The sequence below is a fragment of the Leuciscus leuciscus genome (genome assembly GCF_965113295.1).
Source record: "Leuciscus leuciscus genome assembly, chromosome: 6".
Lineage (NCBI taxonomy): Eukaryota > Metazoa > Chordata > Actinopteri > Cypriniformes > Leuciscidae > Leuciscus > Leuciscus leuciscus.
In genome coordinates this window covers 6,560,025-6,578,895 of record NC_138730.1, presented here as the reverse complement: position 1 = coordinate 6,578,895, position 18,871 = coordinate 6,560,025, and the positions used below count along the sequence as shown (strand labels likewise).

Genomic DNA, 18,871 nt, shown 5'->3' with positions numbered 1-18,871 from the left:
TTCATGTCGAACCATTTTCTTTTCACTTCTGGGACTGTTCGATTAACAGATGAAACTCCATTAACTGCATCTGCCAAGCATTTTACCTAAAGCATTTAGGTAAAAGCATTATTACCTAAAAAATCCTTTTTTTTTTTAGGACCTGATACGCCACAATGTACGCTTGAAAATAAAATGTGGCGTTTTGAATGAACTTCTGATAATAAAACTTCAATTTCGCTTTTGAGAAGACATATGAAATCCTTCGTTTGGTGTCATAATATAATGCCCATATATAGTTGTCAGTCGGTTTTAATGGGCGGCCGCGGGATTTATGGTAATTGAGAGAATGAACGTGCACGCCCGTCCCATTTACGACTGATTGGAATTCATTAACCCACACACACATTTCACTATCAAATCTGACGTTTACGAAGTATTTGTGAATCAGGAGAAACATTTTCGGGAATGTCTCTTTACGCGCAAATCACTCACATATTTACTCGTATATTTACGAATGTTTCATGAATGAGACCCAATGTGTGTAAACAATCGAGAAAAACTGTAATACCTTTATATACATTGAAGCAGCAGTTTATTCCAAAAGCCACCCCTGTAAAATTATGATGTATTTGTCTGTGTAGATTAAAGAAGTTAAAATTGATGTCTGATAAAAAAATTTGGTGAAAATCTTATGTAAATTGCTGCATTGGAACTGCGTTTAATATATATATGAAGTGCATTGCATGCTCACATGAAATGTCTTGCATGTGTTTACAAAAATGTAATTGGATAAACAGATGTATTTCAGTCAGCAAGGCAGAGGTAGCTGGCTAGCTTGTTTGGCTAATGTAATGTTAACCTAAACCTTACCTTCAACATAGGTGATTTAGTTGCTGTGCCCTTTCAGATCATGAGTTTTGAGTAAATATTTTATTACAGACGTTCATCACACTTTTAAAAAAGGCAACGTTTTTGTTTAATTCTTCATTACATTCTATAATAACTTTTCCTTTATGCAAATAAAAGTCATGTGGTAGTTTTAAAGCAATACAATTTTAATGTTAAAAAAGTACATATTTTCAGTTCCTTAAACCTAATAACAGCAGAGCAACAAACAAGCTTTATTCAGATTGTGTATCATATTGAGTTTGTTTGATGGTCTTTGCTGTAGAATCTGAAGTTCAGCTGGACTCACTGAAACAGGAAGTAGAAGAGCAGAGGAGACACGAGCAAGAGGAAGCTTCCCTTATACACTCCATCTAATCAAGACAGGAAGGAAATCAGTATTATTAACACTCCACTACTAATACTTACAATAATATTGATAAAAATAGTTATGAAAACTGCATGTTCATTGTTGATCAATTTCTCACAGTTTTTTAAAAACAATAAAACTCTGAAAGTACTAGACTAATTCATAAGCTTCTCCTTTTCATGTTGCTATAACTTTACACTATTTTTGACTACTTTTGATATTGTGCTGCTTATTAACAATCACTTGTTCATATTGAATTATTGTTTGTATAATTTCCTGATTTTAAGTTACTGTGGATGAAATCAAACTGCTAGCGCATGATCAAACAAAGGCCAATACCTGCAGCATTGCAAAGATCAGTGTCACAGCAGCTCATAGTCTCTGGTACACATAGAGGTGTGCACCCTTTAACTGTGATGGACTCTATAATTAGATAATAAAACAATTCCAAGATTAGCAGTTAACAAGTATGCTTTCTCTCCAGCGGTATCACTTATACAGCAGATTTCCACATTATACTGGACTTACCAATGGATTTCACTGTATAACATTTAGAAACTCCATCTAGACATGTCTCCTCTTTTGCTGCACAGGAACCCGTCAAATCAGGTATGCAGGAGTAACACTTGAGAGAATAACCTTACAGACAGAGAGAGACTTTGAGTTAGTGCTCTACAGTATGATAAGCAAATAATACATTTCAATACTTGCTGTTTTCTGTACCTCCAGTGAGAGAAATGAAAAGAAGAACGACGGAGACCTGCAGATTCATCATGTGTCAGGAACTGAGTGACTATACGGAAAGAATGCTTCAGTTTCTTTTATGTCTGTTCAGAAAGGGGTGGGTGTAGGACTCGTTGTGCAGAAGGAAATCTGAAACTTAAACAGGTTGGGGCTCATTTGGAAAAGCGCTTTGTCTCCCTCCCAGTACTTCTCCAGAAGCATTTTAATGATTACGCAATAAATTATTCCTTGGATTATTCCTAGTAATCCATGCTGCTCTTTGTTAACATATCTCAAATGTTGTCTCACACACATGCTCATGCAGATTTATAACATTGAGGTTATCGTTTGAGATAAATAATTTATACTGTAACAAGAAATGATTTTCTTTGGTTAACTGTTTTGGCAAACCCATTCTACAGATCCTACACTCCTCGGGGCGGCAGTGGTTCATGTTCAATCCCCGGTTCCACCTGACCAAGTGTCGAGGTGTCCACGAGCAGGACACCTAACCCCAGCTGCTCCCGACGAGCTGGATGACGCCTTGCATGGCTGACACTGCCGTTGGTGTGTGAATGGGTGAATGTGAGGCATGTAAAGTGCTTTGGTGGCCATAGGTCTGTGATTTTTTAACCCATTTTCTTCAATTTAACCCAAATTCTGCTCACACTGACTAAACGCTAAACGACAAAAAATTTTGCTCATTATGGGTTATTTCCATTTCAAGCAAATTTAATTTATAGATTTTATTTAGGCTATATAAATTATTGAATTATATATATTGGTAATTTAGGAAGTGAATGGAAATTAAACAGTCTAAATCAAATAATAGTATTTAACGGCAAGTACATTAAAAGCATCAATGCTGGGCTGTGCTGGGTTATTTTTTATCCAGACCACTGGGTTCTGTCTATTGGGTCATTTTGTTGGGTTATTTTCAAGTTTTGTGTAACCCACTGCTGGGTTAAATTTCAGTAGAAATGGTTTACCCCCTCATAAACTTCACAGCTGGGTAGTAACCAACTGCTGGTGGTTTACCAAACTGGAATAAACTGGACTGGTAACAGTCATTTACAGCTGGACTGGTAACAGACATAACAGGATCAGGTTAAAAGTGACATTATTGGAGATTGACTGAGTTGTTGTTCGGGACATGCTCGCGCCCAGCAACCTAAATCTGCGATCTGGAAGGTCACGACATGTCTAATTTCAGGGTCTGAGTGTCAGCCGCATAATCGACGGAGATATGCTTCAGTCTATCTGTATATGTGTGGAAAATTACTATGTTTATCTATTTCTTAGCCAATGAGAATCATTCAACCTGAAGCAAGGACGTAGCTTAGACCTTGGTGAAGGGTATAACTGCTCTGTGTGTGTGTGTGTGTGTGTGTGTGTGTGTGTGTGTGTGTGTGTGTGTGTGTGTGTGTGTGTGTGTGTGTGTGTGTGTGTGTGTGTGTGTGTGTGTGTGTGTGTGTGTGTTTGTGTGTGTGTGCGCGTGCGCGTGCGCGTGTGTGTGTGTGTGTGTGTGTGTGTGTGTGTGTTGAAGGGTATAACTGCTGTGATCTATGTTAGAGGAGTGGCCTACGAACTCCCATGTGAGTCTTGAAGCTGAACTTCTGCTGATGAAACTGCAAACTATCTTCAGTAAAACTTTTCTTCAATTTATTATAATTCTGACTCCTGGTCTTCATTCCTCATATCTGGTTCTTAGTCTTTGACTGTAAATCCACTTACAGTGTAATAAAGTGAAGAAAGTACAACCACCAGAACCAATCTATTAGCTCACTAAATGCATTACATGTAGTTTGGATAAGTATTGTTAATGACTTCTTACAACATGTTGGGCATTTATATTGTTATATACTGACTTATCTATTTTGTTTTTATATTTCCAGGTGTAATTTCCATCTGCGGTTTCTTTTATCATTAGTCAGTCAAAGTGTAACAGCAAAGCAATTTTTGTCAAATCCCGAAATGACTTCCACCTGGAGTGCATTTCCGATGAAGAAAAATAGGAGTCAATAAAAACTAATTTGGACTTCTTTAACTGGCTGCCCAACCTGTGTTTATAAATCCAGGAGTACCACTGGCAGGGTTCTGTCACTTCTGTCTAGGTTATTTCTTGGTTTTGTGACAGAGCCCTGACACTCCTGTTTTGTTATGTGTATGTGTGGGCGCGCGGTTTCGAGCATTCTCGCCTTGTTACATGTGCGGTGCGTGGTGTTCGGATCACGGCACATCGGTCTAGTTTGGCTTCCGCTCGGTGTCGGGATTCGGACACTCATGCTCCGCGTGTTTGTACTCTGTTGTGAGCGCACAGGATGAGATTTCGCTCGTTCTTGTGTGCTCTGTTGTCTGCGTGTGTTGTTGTGTTCTGTGTAGCACACGGTCCGTTTACATCAGCCTGTACCTGTCGTGTTTATTCTCCCTGTGTTAGCAGTCCTGTGCTGGATCGTTGTTGAATGTACCTTACGTGTTGTGCCAAGCCGTGCCAAGCCAAGCCTCTTGTTTTCCCCCTCGGGATAGTTTTGTTCTTGTTTTTTATTAAAGAAGCCATTGTTTCCTGCACTTGAGTCCTCGCCTCATCTCCTCAACCCACAAACCCTGAAAACCACACACACTTAAACATGCAGTGCACACGCAAGTCTGTAGTTATAAAATATTCGATGAAAATACTGACAGTCATGACAGTGGGGACAAACATATTGTTTTATTTCGAAATGCATTCTGGTGTATACTGTCCATGTACTGTACAAAAAAACAAAAACAAATATATATACAGTGAGTACGGAAAGTATTCAGACCCCCTTAAATTTTTCACTCTTTGTTATTTGGACAAATTTGGACAAATGCTGCTGGCCCGAGAATTTTCGGTTTCTGTGGTAGCACCCCCCCCCCACCCCCCACCTCCACAATGGTTGCATAGGTGCACTGGAATAATCCTTCCTAAAACGCATTAAACTTTCGTTTACAAAGACGTGAAACTCCATTGACTTGTATTGGATGAAAAACTACAATAAAACCTGTTGGAAAGCATCTTTTGCAGCGATTTATGTGTGAGCATATCAGTGAACACCCCTGACCACTCGGTGGTCTTTAAGGCCGCTCTGCTACCACAGAAACCGAAAATTCTCGGGCCAGCAGCATTTGTCCAAATTTCAATCTTAACCATTGTATTTCATCAGAAACTATCTGAAAACAGGGCTTTAAGTGTAAAATACCGAACTTGTCCTTTAAGGCCACATGTGGATGAGTGACCCACAAGGTGAAAGGGACAAGACTGTCAAAAACGTAGCAATCGTTGTTGTGTCTGATGGCGCTCTCAACATGTATCTTCAAGAGGGCAGAGCTTGTCTGTGTGATTTCATCTAATCATGGTCATGCAGAGCCACAAAACCACAGGTTTCAACATTTAAATGAACAGCTGCACGATTCTGGATATCACAACATTTTTGTTTAAAATAGAAATACCGATTCTGAATAGACAACTAAACAAATTAACATGTTCATTTACTAGAGATTTTAACAATTAATACAGTAGCTGCAGTCTATCAAAATATGAATTAGTTTGAATATTTTTTTTAATCAGTTTGAAATAATGATTCATCAGTCAAGGCAGGACATGAACAGGCAAGACATACAGACTTCTTTAACTAATCCTACAATTAATCATACAATGACAACCCAGGACAGGACTGCAAACACAAGAACAAGGCAGGTAACGAGGGAGGACAGGTGGGGCAAATGAATCAAACAGGTAATAAGATGGGCGGGGTTAAACTGTACAAAATGTACTGCAGAATTTACAGAAATTACATTGTGTAATAATGTTGTTAATTGCTGTAAAATGTATTACATTATAGTACTGTACAATTGTTTAATTGTTTTACAGTAACTTAAAAAAAAAACTTGTAATTTATTTTGCAGCAAAATGTTGTAATGTCACTAAAATACAAAATTTACTTGACAACTAAAGTTGCCAATACAATCCTGTAAAGAATAATTTTACAGTTTTTCTCAATCGATTTGGTACATTTCTCCAAACTCAGGTAACAGCTCTCAAAACAGTTAACACAGCAAACTAAATGCACTCTTATGTTGACGAAACAGTTAAGTATTCACTGCACAATGAAACACAGCATTTTATTCTAGTAATACATTTATTCAAATTCAATATTAACTTCAAAACTAAAAGTGTGTTCTCTGTTGATTTGATAACAAATTCAGCAAAAGATACACAAAGAAATAATTGAAAATACATGTTTTTCATTAAGTTATTTAATGAGGAGTTCAGGTGTATAACAATGAGTTGTCACCGCACAATTTCTTTTTTAATGCAAATAAGTACATAGGTAAAAAAAAAAAAAAAAAAACCTGCATTAATTGAATCAATTAATTTATTGATCATGCCTCTCAATTACATCTGGCCAGAGAATTTCATCAACATCACAAAAAATATTTTCACGAGTCATGCATCGTGGGAAAAAACGCCTTGAATGCTGTATCCATCCTTGACATGCTTGTGCCCCAATATCTCCACAGGCCTCTTCCATCGCTTGAAGAAGACTTACTTGGTTGTAAGGGTTGCGATCATGTACTTTCCATCTCCAAGAGGAGAAGAATTCCTCAATTGGATTCAGGAAAGGAGAATATGGTGGAAGGAACACCATCCTGAAATGTGGGTGATTCTCAAACCACTCTCGCACCAGTGCTGAATGGTGGAATTGGACATTGTCCCAAACAACTACAAAATTCCGCACCATTTGCTCCTGATCACCCTGCGGAAATAGGATTTCATTGAGGAGGTTTAAAAAAATTTAGGAGCCTTGCTGTGTTGTATGGTCCCAAGACAGCATTGTGTGCCACAACACCAGTTGTAGAAATCGCGGCACAGAGAGTGATGTTGCCTCCTCGTTGTCCAGGGACATTGACTGTAGCACGATGGCCAATCACATTTCTCCCTATTCTTTTTTTGTGAAGATTGAAGCCTGCTTCATCAATATACAGGTACTCATAATGAGTTGCACTGCTATCCAACTCCAAGATTCTCTAGAGTAAAAAGAACACAAGGTACAATACAGTAAGTTAGTGTTTTACAGTAATGGAGGCATATCTATGTATACTGCTGCTTCAAAGTGTGAACTCAAACTTCAGCAACAGTTTCACAGTAGTATTGACTGCAATCAATGTTCTTTTCAATGTGCAATCAAATCTTTTCACTTACAGTAGCATGGAATAGTTTATGGACACTTAAAATTCAGGAAAAATATATCTTTGTGTTGACAGTAAAAGTGCAGTAATTGGGTTGCACATACTTGAACAAACTGGAATCGCAACTCCTTCACTCTAACAGAGTTCCTCTCAAAGGGCACTTTGTATACTTGCTTCATTCGGATTGCATTTCTCCTTAGAACAATTGTGGAGAGACTGCATTGGTGGATATTGTGGAACAGTTGATTGTCCTCTGTTATTCTTTGCTGAATTTCTCTGAGGCGAAGGGTGTTGTTCTGGACCACCATGTCAACAATGGCATGCTCTTGTTCAATTGAAAAAAGTCTTGTTCGTACACCTGAATGTTCTCTAACTTCAATTCTGAAAAATGTTTGGACAAGCAGGAACATTTACTGTAGAAATCTAAACCTGTGTCAAACAAGACTACATGGACTCTCATTGTAGAAGTTGAATGATATAGTTACTTACCGGTTTTCCCTCTGAAATGTGCGGATAATTGAAGCCACTGTGGATCTGTTTATATTGGGCTGAACTCTCTGCCCAGCTTCTCTCAGTGAGAGACCATGATTTATGACATGGTCAATAAGTGTGGCTCTGATTTCATTTGAAACACGTGTGTACCCTATCCTTCTACCTCTTCTCCCACCTCTAACACCTTGCCCTCCTCTAACACCTTGCCCTCCTCTTCCTCTCGGTCCATCTCTTCTTATATTTTCTACTCTTTCTCTTTCCACTATACCATTGCCCTCCAATCTATCCATCTCTTCTCCCTCTACTCCTCTATCTTCTCCTCTTCCTACACCCTCAGCTCTTCCTTCTCTTTCTCCTACATCCTCAGCTCTTCTTTCTCCTACATCTTCAGCTCTTCTTTCTCGTTCTCCTACATCTTCAGCTCTTCTTGCTCTTTCTCCATCTCCTCTTCTTCTCCCTCTGCCCTGTCCACCACCTCTCACTCTTACACCTCTTCCATTTCCACTGCTCATTTTTCTTCTTTTTTATTGTCTTTTCTCCACATTCATCTTCTTTGTTGTTTTTCTCTTCCCCTTTTGTAGTTGTTGTAATTAAGACAGCTGTGTGAACAATTAGGAAATTGGCTTTTTCTGTGTTAAGTGGATTACTAACTCATCAGATATCAATTTTGGGTTAATTGAGGACATAAGGGGTGCAACTGACTATTTTACAATTCACAGAGTTTTGTTTGTTGTGTTTTGAAAATGGTACAAAAATGCTTGTGATCTTTGTGAAGACCAATGAAAAAGTTGCAAATGTTTTTCCTGATATATTAAAGATTTGGTTGGCTGTATGAACTGCTGTGATAACATTAGGGAATTTTGTGCACAGTGTTTTGAGAAAATTATGCTTTTGATTTGTAATTTGTATGAAATGAAGGAGCATTTACTATCTGTTTAGGACAATTACAAAGTGTACAGATCACTGTGTTAACTGTTTTGAGAGCAGTTACCTGAGTTTGGAGAAATGTACCAAATCGATTGAGAAAAACTGTAACAGTAAACTGTAATGCATTAGGATGAATACTATCTGAATATATTTACAAATGAATAAAAACTAAGTCAAGGGTGTTGGAAGTAAAGATTTATTCAAACGGGCAGCAAGGCATTGCAAGGATTTTACTGGTAAAACATTTTCAGTCTTTTAACTGTTAAAATCTTGTAAAAATTATAGTATCACAAAATAACAAATAACTACAAATTTCCATCACAATATTTGAGAATGGATAATTAAACTGATCTGTTTCAAGAACCACAAATATTACTTAATTAAAATCAATATTATTAATATTTAAGACACATAAGAAATTGATTGAGTTTACTCTATTAAAACAATGCACCCCTCCCCCACCCTCTGACGTGACGACACTCAACAGTTGAGTGAGCGAGCGTTGTTTGAACTCTCTCCAGTCCAGAACAGTTCTCCTCTCCTCTCCTCAGCGGCGCAGAATTGGTACATTTCCTCTGTGAAATTCAGGTTTGTGTATGTTTTATTTTATCTGTATAATCCTTACTGAGCTTTAAATCATTTTATTTAATGCGAAAGAACATACGAATGTAACCGGCAGAATAATTGCCACAGCATGTTTGTCCTTCTGTTCTTACCGTCAGGGGCGTAGCACCAAATTTTGGGCCCTGGGTACAAACCATCTTGCTGGGCCCCCGTACCAAATACCATAGTGATACCAATGGGTGGGGTATTGCATTTTTATCATAAAAACACTTAAAATGTAAACAAAATAAGCCACACTCTGATTAATATATTTTTGTTTTATTGTCAAAAGTACAAGATAATTGATGATTATTTGTCTGTTTAAAATAAATGCCGACTATAGAATCACAGGGTACACTAACCGCCAAACTAGACATTCAGTCTTTGAATTACGTTTTTAAAATAAGTCATTTTCAATCATTAAGATGTGCATTAAACTGAGAACAATCCTGTACTTAATGTAAGAGCGTGCGCGAGCTAATTTGCATAACATTGTGGTAAAATAGGCGCTAACGATCTGTGTTTCCGCGGGTGTTAGATTTTGACAATGGAGGGAAATATACAGTGTTTTCATGTAAACTTCTGACTCTGGGGAGAACTGCAGCAGAAGAGGAGACAAGCTGCGCAGCTGCCTGGAGTGGCAGTGTGTTGAGCTCCCAGCTCCGCCTCCGTCTGCTTCTCACTCCGTTATTTACCCAGAAACATTGTTTGCTCGCTATGTAGGTTGTGATACTATAAAGTATTGATATATAATTCAAATAGCCCACTAAACATTGGACGTCGGATAGACATGCAGATCATGTCTATATTGGGTCCGTCGGTTCATGACCAATTCTGGACATCTATTCGACGTCCAAACTAGGTCCACTATTTGGACGTCCAACCATGACCCAACTTGGACGTCATATTGACGTTCAACATTGGACCTTTGAACTGGGTAATTTTTTCGACGTCCAAACTAGGTCCACTATTTGGACGTCCAACCATGACCCAACTTGGACGTCATATTTACGTTCAACATTGGACCTGAACTGGGTCATTTTTTTGGACGTCATTTGGACGTCTATGACAGGTGCAGGAAATTTACATGATTATTAATATTTGTTTAATTTACAAATGAAGAGCTCTTTTCCAAAACGCGAGTTTGTCATGTCATTTTGCTGTGTACTGAACCTATTCACTGCTCCATCCACGTTTCAAAATCGCTATTTAAAATATATTTTTAAAATATTTAAAATATTATATTTAAAATATTTAAAATGTACTGCAAGATGCTCGTGATCTTGTTCCAAGCGCCGAACCTATTTTTAGCCTAAACGCGATAATCAGAAATTATCTCACTCTCTCACCCTCAAATCACTCGCGCCAGACGCTCAATTCGCCTCATTCGTGCCGCATGGCCTCCAGATGTGTGTAAACGCGTCTTCAGAGGCTCTTCGTGTTTTATTTACACATTTATCAACAATTTTGTTGTTTGATTTAATAATTCAACATGTTTAGACTGATAACTGGAAACGCATACAAGACTGATGCTGTAGCTCAAACAGTAGAGCGTTGGCGCTTGGAACAGAAGATCATGAGTTCGATTCCCAGGTAAAGCAAGGTGTGTGTGAGAGTGTGTGTGTGTGTGAGTGTGTGTGAGTGTGAGTGTGTGAGTGTGAGAAGCCACTGTTTTGTTTGAGAGCACTGAGCGTGATTTATTGTAAACAAACTTTTGTGGACGGACGTCAACATTAGACGTGCGGAAGACGTCGAAAAAAGACGTCGCCTGGCGTTACAAAACAACCCCTTCAATGGACCAAATTTGGACGTCCAAAAATTACATGAAAATGACGTCACTACGACGACACATTGCGCAGTGGGAGAGTACGAACATAAATGTATGCTATTCTACCTGGAGTAGATATTTATGTTAAAACAATGTCAATGCTCGATGATGCATTTGGAGCTCACCTTTCTTTTAAAAAAACTGAGTGAGCAACTGCTTGCCCTCATCTGCCTTTCTCTCTTTAATCTTCTTTTCGTTTCGTTTTTGAGCCCCTGATTTTCCTTTCTTAAGGAAAGACATGACTCTTCCCCTGTCTTCCTAGTTCCCATCACGGCTCACTCCAGCTCCTGTCTCATCAACTGATTCACCGACCGACCGCAGGTCCGCAGCAGAAGCACCTGAACTGCGGGTCGTACCATTTACATTGATTCGAGAGGGGTGGTGGGGCCTCAGCATGAAAATGACTTATTTTATACCAAACCAGTGCCTAACTACAAGTTTAGTTTTGCACAGGAACTTTTTTATTTGTACATAAATGCTATACAAATGTTAGTGCATATATATGTATGTATATAAAACTGACTTCTAAGGCCCCCCCCCTGCCTCGGGCCCTGGGTACTCGGTACCCTTTACCCCCCCTTTACGACGCCCCTGCTTACCGTATCCCTCTTCCTTTCAGCCACGCCCTCTAGTTAGCTTGCAAGTGGCTAGTCATTCATTAGTGTCAGTGGCATGTTGTATAAAACTGGCATTCCGGGTGGCAAACAAAGTAATTTCTCGTACAAGACGCTTCCGGGTAGCATATGGTTGATTTACAGAAGGTCTCGGCCGAAGACACTGTGCGCGCGCAGTCTGTTATTGTCTATGGGGATACGAGTTGAGGTTTTCATACGGGGAAGGTAACCAGGGTGTCCCATTTCCGTGTATGTTGAGTGTGACATTCCAAGAGGTTTGCATACGGGGAAGGTAACCAGGGAGTCCGATTTCCGTGTATGTTGAGTGTGCTATTCCTAGAGAAAGATTGTCACTGCTGCTTTGCCTCCGGTGAATTTAATGTAATTGTAGCTTTTGCCTCATTTTGTTTTCTTTTCTTTCTTTTGTTATTTTATGTTTCAGTAATAGGTGTGGTATTGGCTGCCCCAGTAGTTTGCTGTGGTAACGCTAACATCAGTTTTGCTTATTTCTTTATCTGGTTTATTAGGTTTAATAGTAACATAAAACCTTTTTTCTCTGTTCCGGAGAACCAGAGTGTTGAAGCTGTTTCGTGGGATAGGTCGCCGGATTGAGCCCTCTTCACGCATTGCGCACAGTATTTGTAGTGGTAATGTGCACTTCACTATTTGCAGTGATCACTCTTTGTAGTGTGTGTGTGTGTGTGTGTGTGTGTGTGTGTGTGTGTGTGTGTGTGTGTGTGTGTGTGTGTGTGCGTGTGCGTGTGCATGTACGTGTGTGAATAGGCCGCAGATTCAGAGGCACGGGTGGTGTCGACCTCACTGCTTCTTTAGGATAGGTAACCTCTCCCAAACAGCTGATCCATTTGACTATTATTCGCTTTCTTTTATGTTCCTGGTGGCAGCCACTACCTCCCTCTGGCTGGTCTAGGGGGCTTAATTTGTGTCGCCCCATACTATTCGGGGAAACAAACACCAGACTGTTTTATTGAATTATTTATAATAAACATGTTTGTACTTTTATATTGAAATACTACGTCTCTGTCATTCTTTTAGTATCTGTGTTACCCCTTTTCCACCAACAAGAACCGGGTGCTGGTTCAGAGCTAGAGCTATTGCCAGTTCGGAGTTGGTTCGACTGACGAGCTTACTAAGAACCGGTTTGCGTTTCCACCGGCCAGAGAGCCACAACAGAGCTATATCTTACGTCACTGCATACGTATCATGTTGCCCAGCAACGCTAGTGCGGCAGCGCCAAACACAAACACACCAGACTTGTTCGAGATGCATCGGCTTCCCGCAGAACGATCAGCACATGAAATCAAAGCGATCAAAAAGCACAAGGAGTCGTATGATCTCCAAACACTCCCGCAGCTCTGATCGGTCCACGCTGCTCCGATGCATCTCGAACAAGGCATCAACAATAATAGACGTTGCGTTACTATGGATGCTCATGGGTTTGCGAAAATAAATCGGCATCCAAACACGGCGAATCCAACGTGTTCGTGCAGCTCGCCGTAACTTATATAGACGGATATTATAATCGATCCGCTATTAGCTCGAATAGCTGCTATTTAAAAATGGCGGTCACAAGTTTCTCTTCAGTCTTGTTGGCCACGGTAACCCCGCCCCCAGCCTCTGACGCAAGCGGTTCTTTCTTGGCTCCGCTCTAGACCCTGCAATGATTTGGTGCTACTTAAGAACCAGTTTTACTGGTTCGGAGCTGGTGCTTTGGCGGTGGAAAAACAAAGAACCGATTTGAAACTAGGCTCTGGCTCCGAACCAGCACCAGCACTGCCTTGGTGGAAAAGGGGTATGTGTGAGAGCCCTCTTGTCTAAATTAAGGTGTTGGAGGTCTAGGTAGCCTACATCTTGGTGTGAAAGGCCCCAGGTGGCGTAGTCGAGCACCCTAGAGTCAATGCCTATATCATATGACTCGAGCCGGTCACACAGAGACGCAATTTGACTCACCTAAGTTAAACGAGTGTCGACTCACGCCTGTCTTTTCGTGTGATTGTAACGCCTTGCATTAAAAACAGACGACTATATTCCTAAAGATAATGAATATAACTGTGACAGTCGTCAATGTGTCTTCCTATTCCGTACTGGGGATGGCGCTGTTGAGCGTATATCCGGGGGGAATCAGTTGGGAAGTTATTTAAGGAAGTGTGATTGCGTCTCTCTCTCGCGCGTGCGCGCTCGCTAGTCTTTGTTTTCAGGCGTGGGTCGTTTCGGTCATGGCCACGCTAGCGGATGGCTTGTGAGTATTGTTGTTGTAGCCCGCGTGGCATTGATTATGTTAATGCTGCGGTCTTTTCCTGTTTTTAATGCTTACGATTCAAATATTGAGGAATATGTTTCCCTCATTGAAATTCGTAGTTCATTAGGAAGTTGTTTAGAGCGCTTCGGTGTTTTGCGGGTAAATGGAGCGTTTGAGAGAGAGCTTGTTCCAATCCAGTAGGCTATGTTGTGGTTTAGACGCTAATTCAGGACATTATAGGTAATATGTTTTGAGGAGGTTTTGGTGTAGGGAGGGTTTTCTTTGGGGTTTATTTTGGCGCTCGAGTTGCCAAATTATTTTTGTAAAAATTGTGTTTGATGTAACGAATTGCATTTCAGGCCCAGTAGTTTTATGAGTGACATGGTAAGCAAACGTTTTTTCCCTTATGTCCGTTTTCCTTTTATGCGGCTGCTGTGTTGTATTTTGATGTATTTTGACTTTCATTTATTGTTGTGAGGTAATTAAAAGGTAAATGTTTCTTGCTCATAATAGAAGCGGCGCACTCGCTTTTCCATGTGCGTTCATGGATGCATAGCAACGACAGACGCCACGGGAGTACAACCGCTTATGCGAACTGCGCTCTCCATGACGACGAGGAAGTGTGACATAGGCCTATTAATTGATTTCTAGCCCTTGCATTAGCTTTACTACTAGATATATTTATGGAGATGAGAAATAAAAAGCCGTCATTAATATCAGTCCATCAGAAAAGCAGTTCTAGTCTTATTCTTGGCTGGATAACTCTTAGCAGGTTTAAAAAGCCCTTTTAAAGTTAAATATGAATACAGTTTTGGATTAAATAAAAGTATAGTCAAGTCAAATAAAACATTTTATCTCCTGTATAGTTTGGTAATGCTACAATAAGATACCATTCATTAACATCACTTAATGCGTTATCTAACATAACACATTGAGTGAACAATATATTTTTACAACATTAATTAATGTTTGTGAATGTTATTTAATACAAAACACTTGATTGGTCATGTTTGTTCACTTCATTCATTGTGCATTAAATAATGTTAACAGAAATAATGTTAACTTTTGATTTTAAAAATGTATTTTTAAATTAACCCCTAAAGGAGAATAATTGCGACAGTATATAACTATTGTTTTTTTTTTGTTAGGTCATTTTATCTAATGTTATCTAACAAATGGAATCTTATTGTAAAGTGTTTTTAAAGCTGCTGTCGGCAAAATTTTTTTTATCATATTCAGTGAAATTGACACTATAATCCGACAGAACAACATAAATAAGGTGGTTTTAGAAAAAAACCAGAGCTTCTAACTCCACCTGGAGCGTGTTATTTGTTTTGCAAAAATCCACCGCTCCCGCTTCATCAGGTCCAATCAGCGCTGGGGTGTGTGAGATCTGACTGTCAATCACAGGTCGTGCACACGCCACAGATCCCCCCTCACTCGCGCACGTTAATATCACATGCACACGCCACGCCTGAAGTTCGCCTGGAGATTGCATGAAGCGTGATGGCGGAGAGAAAATCTACTAACAAGCTTCCAATTCCTCGGTTATTGCTATCTATGGATAGATTAGCCAGGGCAGCCTACCTCCGAGTCCATGGTGTTGATAGATGCTGAAGAGACGGACGCGTTCACAGAAAATCAGGTACACACGCACTGACGAGCACGACCTCGATGGGAGGGTGCTCGCTGGTAGTGGGGAGGGGCATGAGAGTTGTAAACATTCAAAATTTTGGCTAATCGACCCAATCTGCCAGACTTGCCAACGGCAGCTTTAATACTACAGTTTCCATCTTTGTGATATACACTTTAATATAATTATGTAAATTTAATCTAAATTAAGCTTTGGTACCGAAATTGGTACCGAGAACCGTGGATTTTCACTGGTATCGGTACCGAATACTGAAATTTTGGTACCGTGACAACACTAATATGCTGTATTGCTGTAGGCTACTCATCGACAATAAAGCCCAATGCCATGTAGTTATACTGGTGGTTGTATGGAATATTTTTACAAAGGTTTAGAGGTAATAAAAAAGTTAATATTACTCGTATATAAAAACAGTTCATATTACTCATAAATATTGTTTTTTAAATGTTTTCCCCCAATTATTTCTACTCAAATTTATTTGTTAATGTACCAAATGCAATTACTCAGATCTACTTTTTATTTATTTTTACTTACATTTACTCAGTTCATACAGTGTATGTAATTGATTTCATTGCTTTTAAATTTAATCAATATTTTAAGTGTAAAAATGTTTCACCAAAAATGTTTAGTAAATCATATTAAAAGTTTTTAGAGTGCATTACCACCAGAGTTCATGTCACATATAAAAAAATATATTCAAGCCAATTTTCAACATTTTAATCACTGTTCTAGAAACAAATTTGACTAAATTTTGTTAATTTGCAATAATATGTTATGATTTGTTTACAAACAACAGGCCCAGACAGTTCACAATTAATGTGAATAATACACAGTATTACAATGTCATTGCTTTTCAACTGCTCTTTCAAATCCTGTAGGAAAATGAACAGTCCTCATAAAGGTCAGTGATATTTTGACAGTACATCCTCGAACCAGCTTCTGCACTGTACAATTTCCAAATTTGCCAACTGCATATAAGTGATGTTGGTCATCAAAACATGAAATCTGTATGAAAAACACAAAAATGACACAAAATGTGTATAAATGTCACAGGTCGGGGTGGGCCAAGCCAGACTGCGCTCACCCCTAAACCACTGTCACCCAGAGGAGCGTATCAAGGAGGAGGCAAGAGGCAGGAGTAAAAGGAATGGCAACTTTATTTTCTATTAAAAAGCAATTAAGAAATCCTAATCTAAAATTCCTTGTCTTCTTCCCAGGAACCCGGAACAGCACCGCCGCGGGTATGGACCGACGAGAATCTCAGGTGAGTATCACAGGTGAGTAAGGATATCGAGGCTCACTTCCCTCACGGACTGGTGTCAGACTCCCCGTGGGAAGCGTTGGACAGGTGCGTATCACAAGTGAGTAGAGAGAACGGGGATCACTTCCTTCACAGGTGAGTGTCAGACTTACAGTGGAAGGGCGTTCGACAGGTAAGTGTCACAGGTGGGTAGAGGGATCACGACTCACTTCCTCACGAACTGGTGCCAGACTCACAGTGGGAGAGCGTTAGACAGGTGGATATCACAGGTGGGTAGAGGAATCACGGCTCACTTCCTCCACAGACTGGTGCCAGACTCGCAGTGGGAGAGCAGTAGACAGGTGAGTATCACAGGTGAGTAGAGGGTTCAAAGTGCACTTCCTTTCCAGACTGGTGCCAGACTCCCCGTGGGAAAGCGTTAGACAGGTGAGTATCACAGGTGAGTAGAGGGATCAAGGCGCACTCCCTTCACAGACTGGTGCCAGACTCTCAATGGGAGAGCGTTAGACAGATGAGTGTCACAGGTGACAGAATCGGCTTCAACAGCAATACACAGTTCTCACATGGGTTGCAAGAGACGGATAACTTCACACCATGCAGGTAGGCTCAAAACTGCAGCAGACTCAGGTCGCAGGCTGAGCGGGGCTTCTCCCGGACAGACAGAATCAACTTCAACAGCAATACACAGCTCTCACGTGGGTTGCAGGGGACAGATAACTTCACTCCGTGCAGTTGAACTTCAGGGCTGCAGCAGACTCAAAGGCACAGACAGAGCAGAGCTTTCTCTAAGGCAGACGAGATGAAGACTTCACGCAGCAGTATACAGTTCTCACGTGTATTGCAGGGGACAGATAACTTCACACCATGCAGCTGGACTTCAGGGCTGCAGCAGACTCCAAGTCACAGACAGAGCAGAGCTTTCTCTAGAACAGACAGAATCAACTTCAACAGCAATACACAGCTCTCACGTGGGTTGCAGGGGACAGATAACTTCACACCGTGCAGTTGGGCTTAGGACTGCAACAGGCTCAAAGTCGCAGGCTGAGCGGGGCTTCTCTAGGACAGACAGAATCAACTTCAACAGCAATACACAGTTCTCAAATGGGGTGATGTTATCTCGCGGAGGTACTTCTTTCTAGACACCGCATGTAGATGTAAGCAATCTCACTCAGCTCTCACGGTAGATAGTAGACCCCCAGGACGCATGGGCGGTTGCACAGCAATAAAGATATTCTTCCACACACACACACTGCAATCCAACTCTAAGCATGCAATCGTGAGGGGAAACGTCAATTTAAACACTGCAACTTCACTCTTCTAGTGCGCATAAGGCCAGCACTCACCCGCAAGTCCTGGTCTACCGCACTGATGATCGCCAGGGGCGGACAGAACACTCGAAAGATTTTTCCTCGCGGTCACAGACGGACTTCACTTCGCTGAACTCCAATCGGGGAGAGGAGGTGAGAGATCGACAAAGAATCAGTATTTCACTCGGTGAAGGGTGTACACATGCTCCAAACACTTCAATCCAATACCCAATTTAGTGGAGAACACAATGCAATTATGAGATTCAGTTTTTTAACTACTCATCTCTCTCTTCTCCAGCTCAGTCAGCGCGTTTCATTCCTCTGGGCCGTCCTCGCGTCCTCTCAAACAACGCTCCTCTTCCTTCAAGACAACCCCTCAACTGCAGTGCCCATAACCAATTCCCCACGAGAGAGAAACCACCAACGATCGGGGGGGAGGACGATCCAGATCAACAGGGCAGAAGACCAACACAGCACCACAGCATGGCACAGTACACCCCGCCTTCTCCTCGTGTGTTTTATCCTCTCTAAAAGCGGGAGTGGCCTCAATCAGACGCTCAGAGTGAAGTCCCTACACCTGTCGTCAATCTGCCGTTTAGTTGTCATGACGACAAACACTCATACAGATCTGGAGCTGTTTGTCACCCCGTGACATACCCCCCCGCCAAACCGTTCTAGTCCCGAGAACGGTCTCCCGACACCCAGTCTCCGTACCTGGCTGGGGGCTGGCCCGATTCTCCCGCTGGGAACGTCGAGGTGG

The 18,871-nt window shown here is 40.8% G+C and overlaps 2 long non-coding RNA genes across 2 annotated transcripts; both read right to left on the bottom strand.

Annotated features, from left to right (window-relative positions):
• Positions 1-1,016: 1,016 nt before the first annotated feature.
• On the bottom strand, positions 1,017-2,077 carry LOC309502035. Its single transcript, XR_014207069.1, has 4 exons — positions 1,961-2,077; positions 1,766-1,876; positions 1,577-1,660; positions 1,017-1,241 (listed from the first exon to the last, which is right to left on the bottom strand). It is a non-coding gene; the product is annotated as an uncharacterized lncRNA (long non-coding RNA).
• Positions 2,078-6,316: 4,239 nt separating this feature from the next.
• On the bottom strand, positions 6,317-7,494 carry LOC309501884. The gene is made up of 2 exons (XR_014207032.1): positions 7,276-7,494; positions 6,317-7,009 (listed from the first exon to the last, which is right to left on the bottom strand). It is a non-coding gene; the product is annotated as an uncharacterized lncRNA (long non-coding RNA).
• Between the last annotated feature and the right edge of the window lie 11,377 nt (positions 7,495-18,871).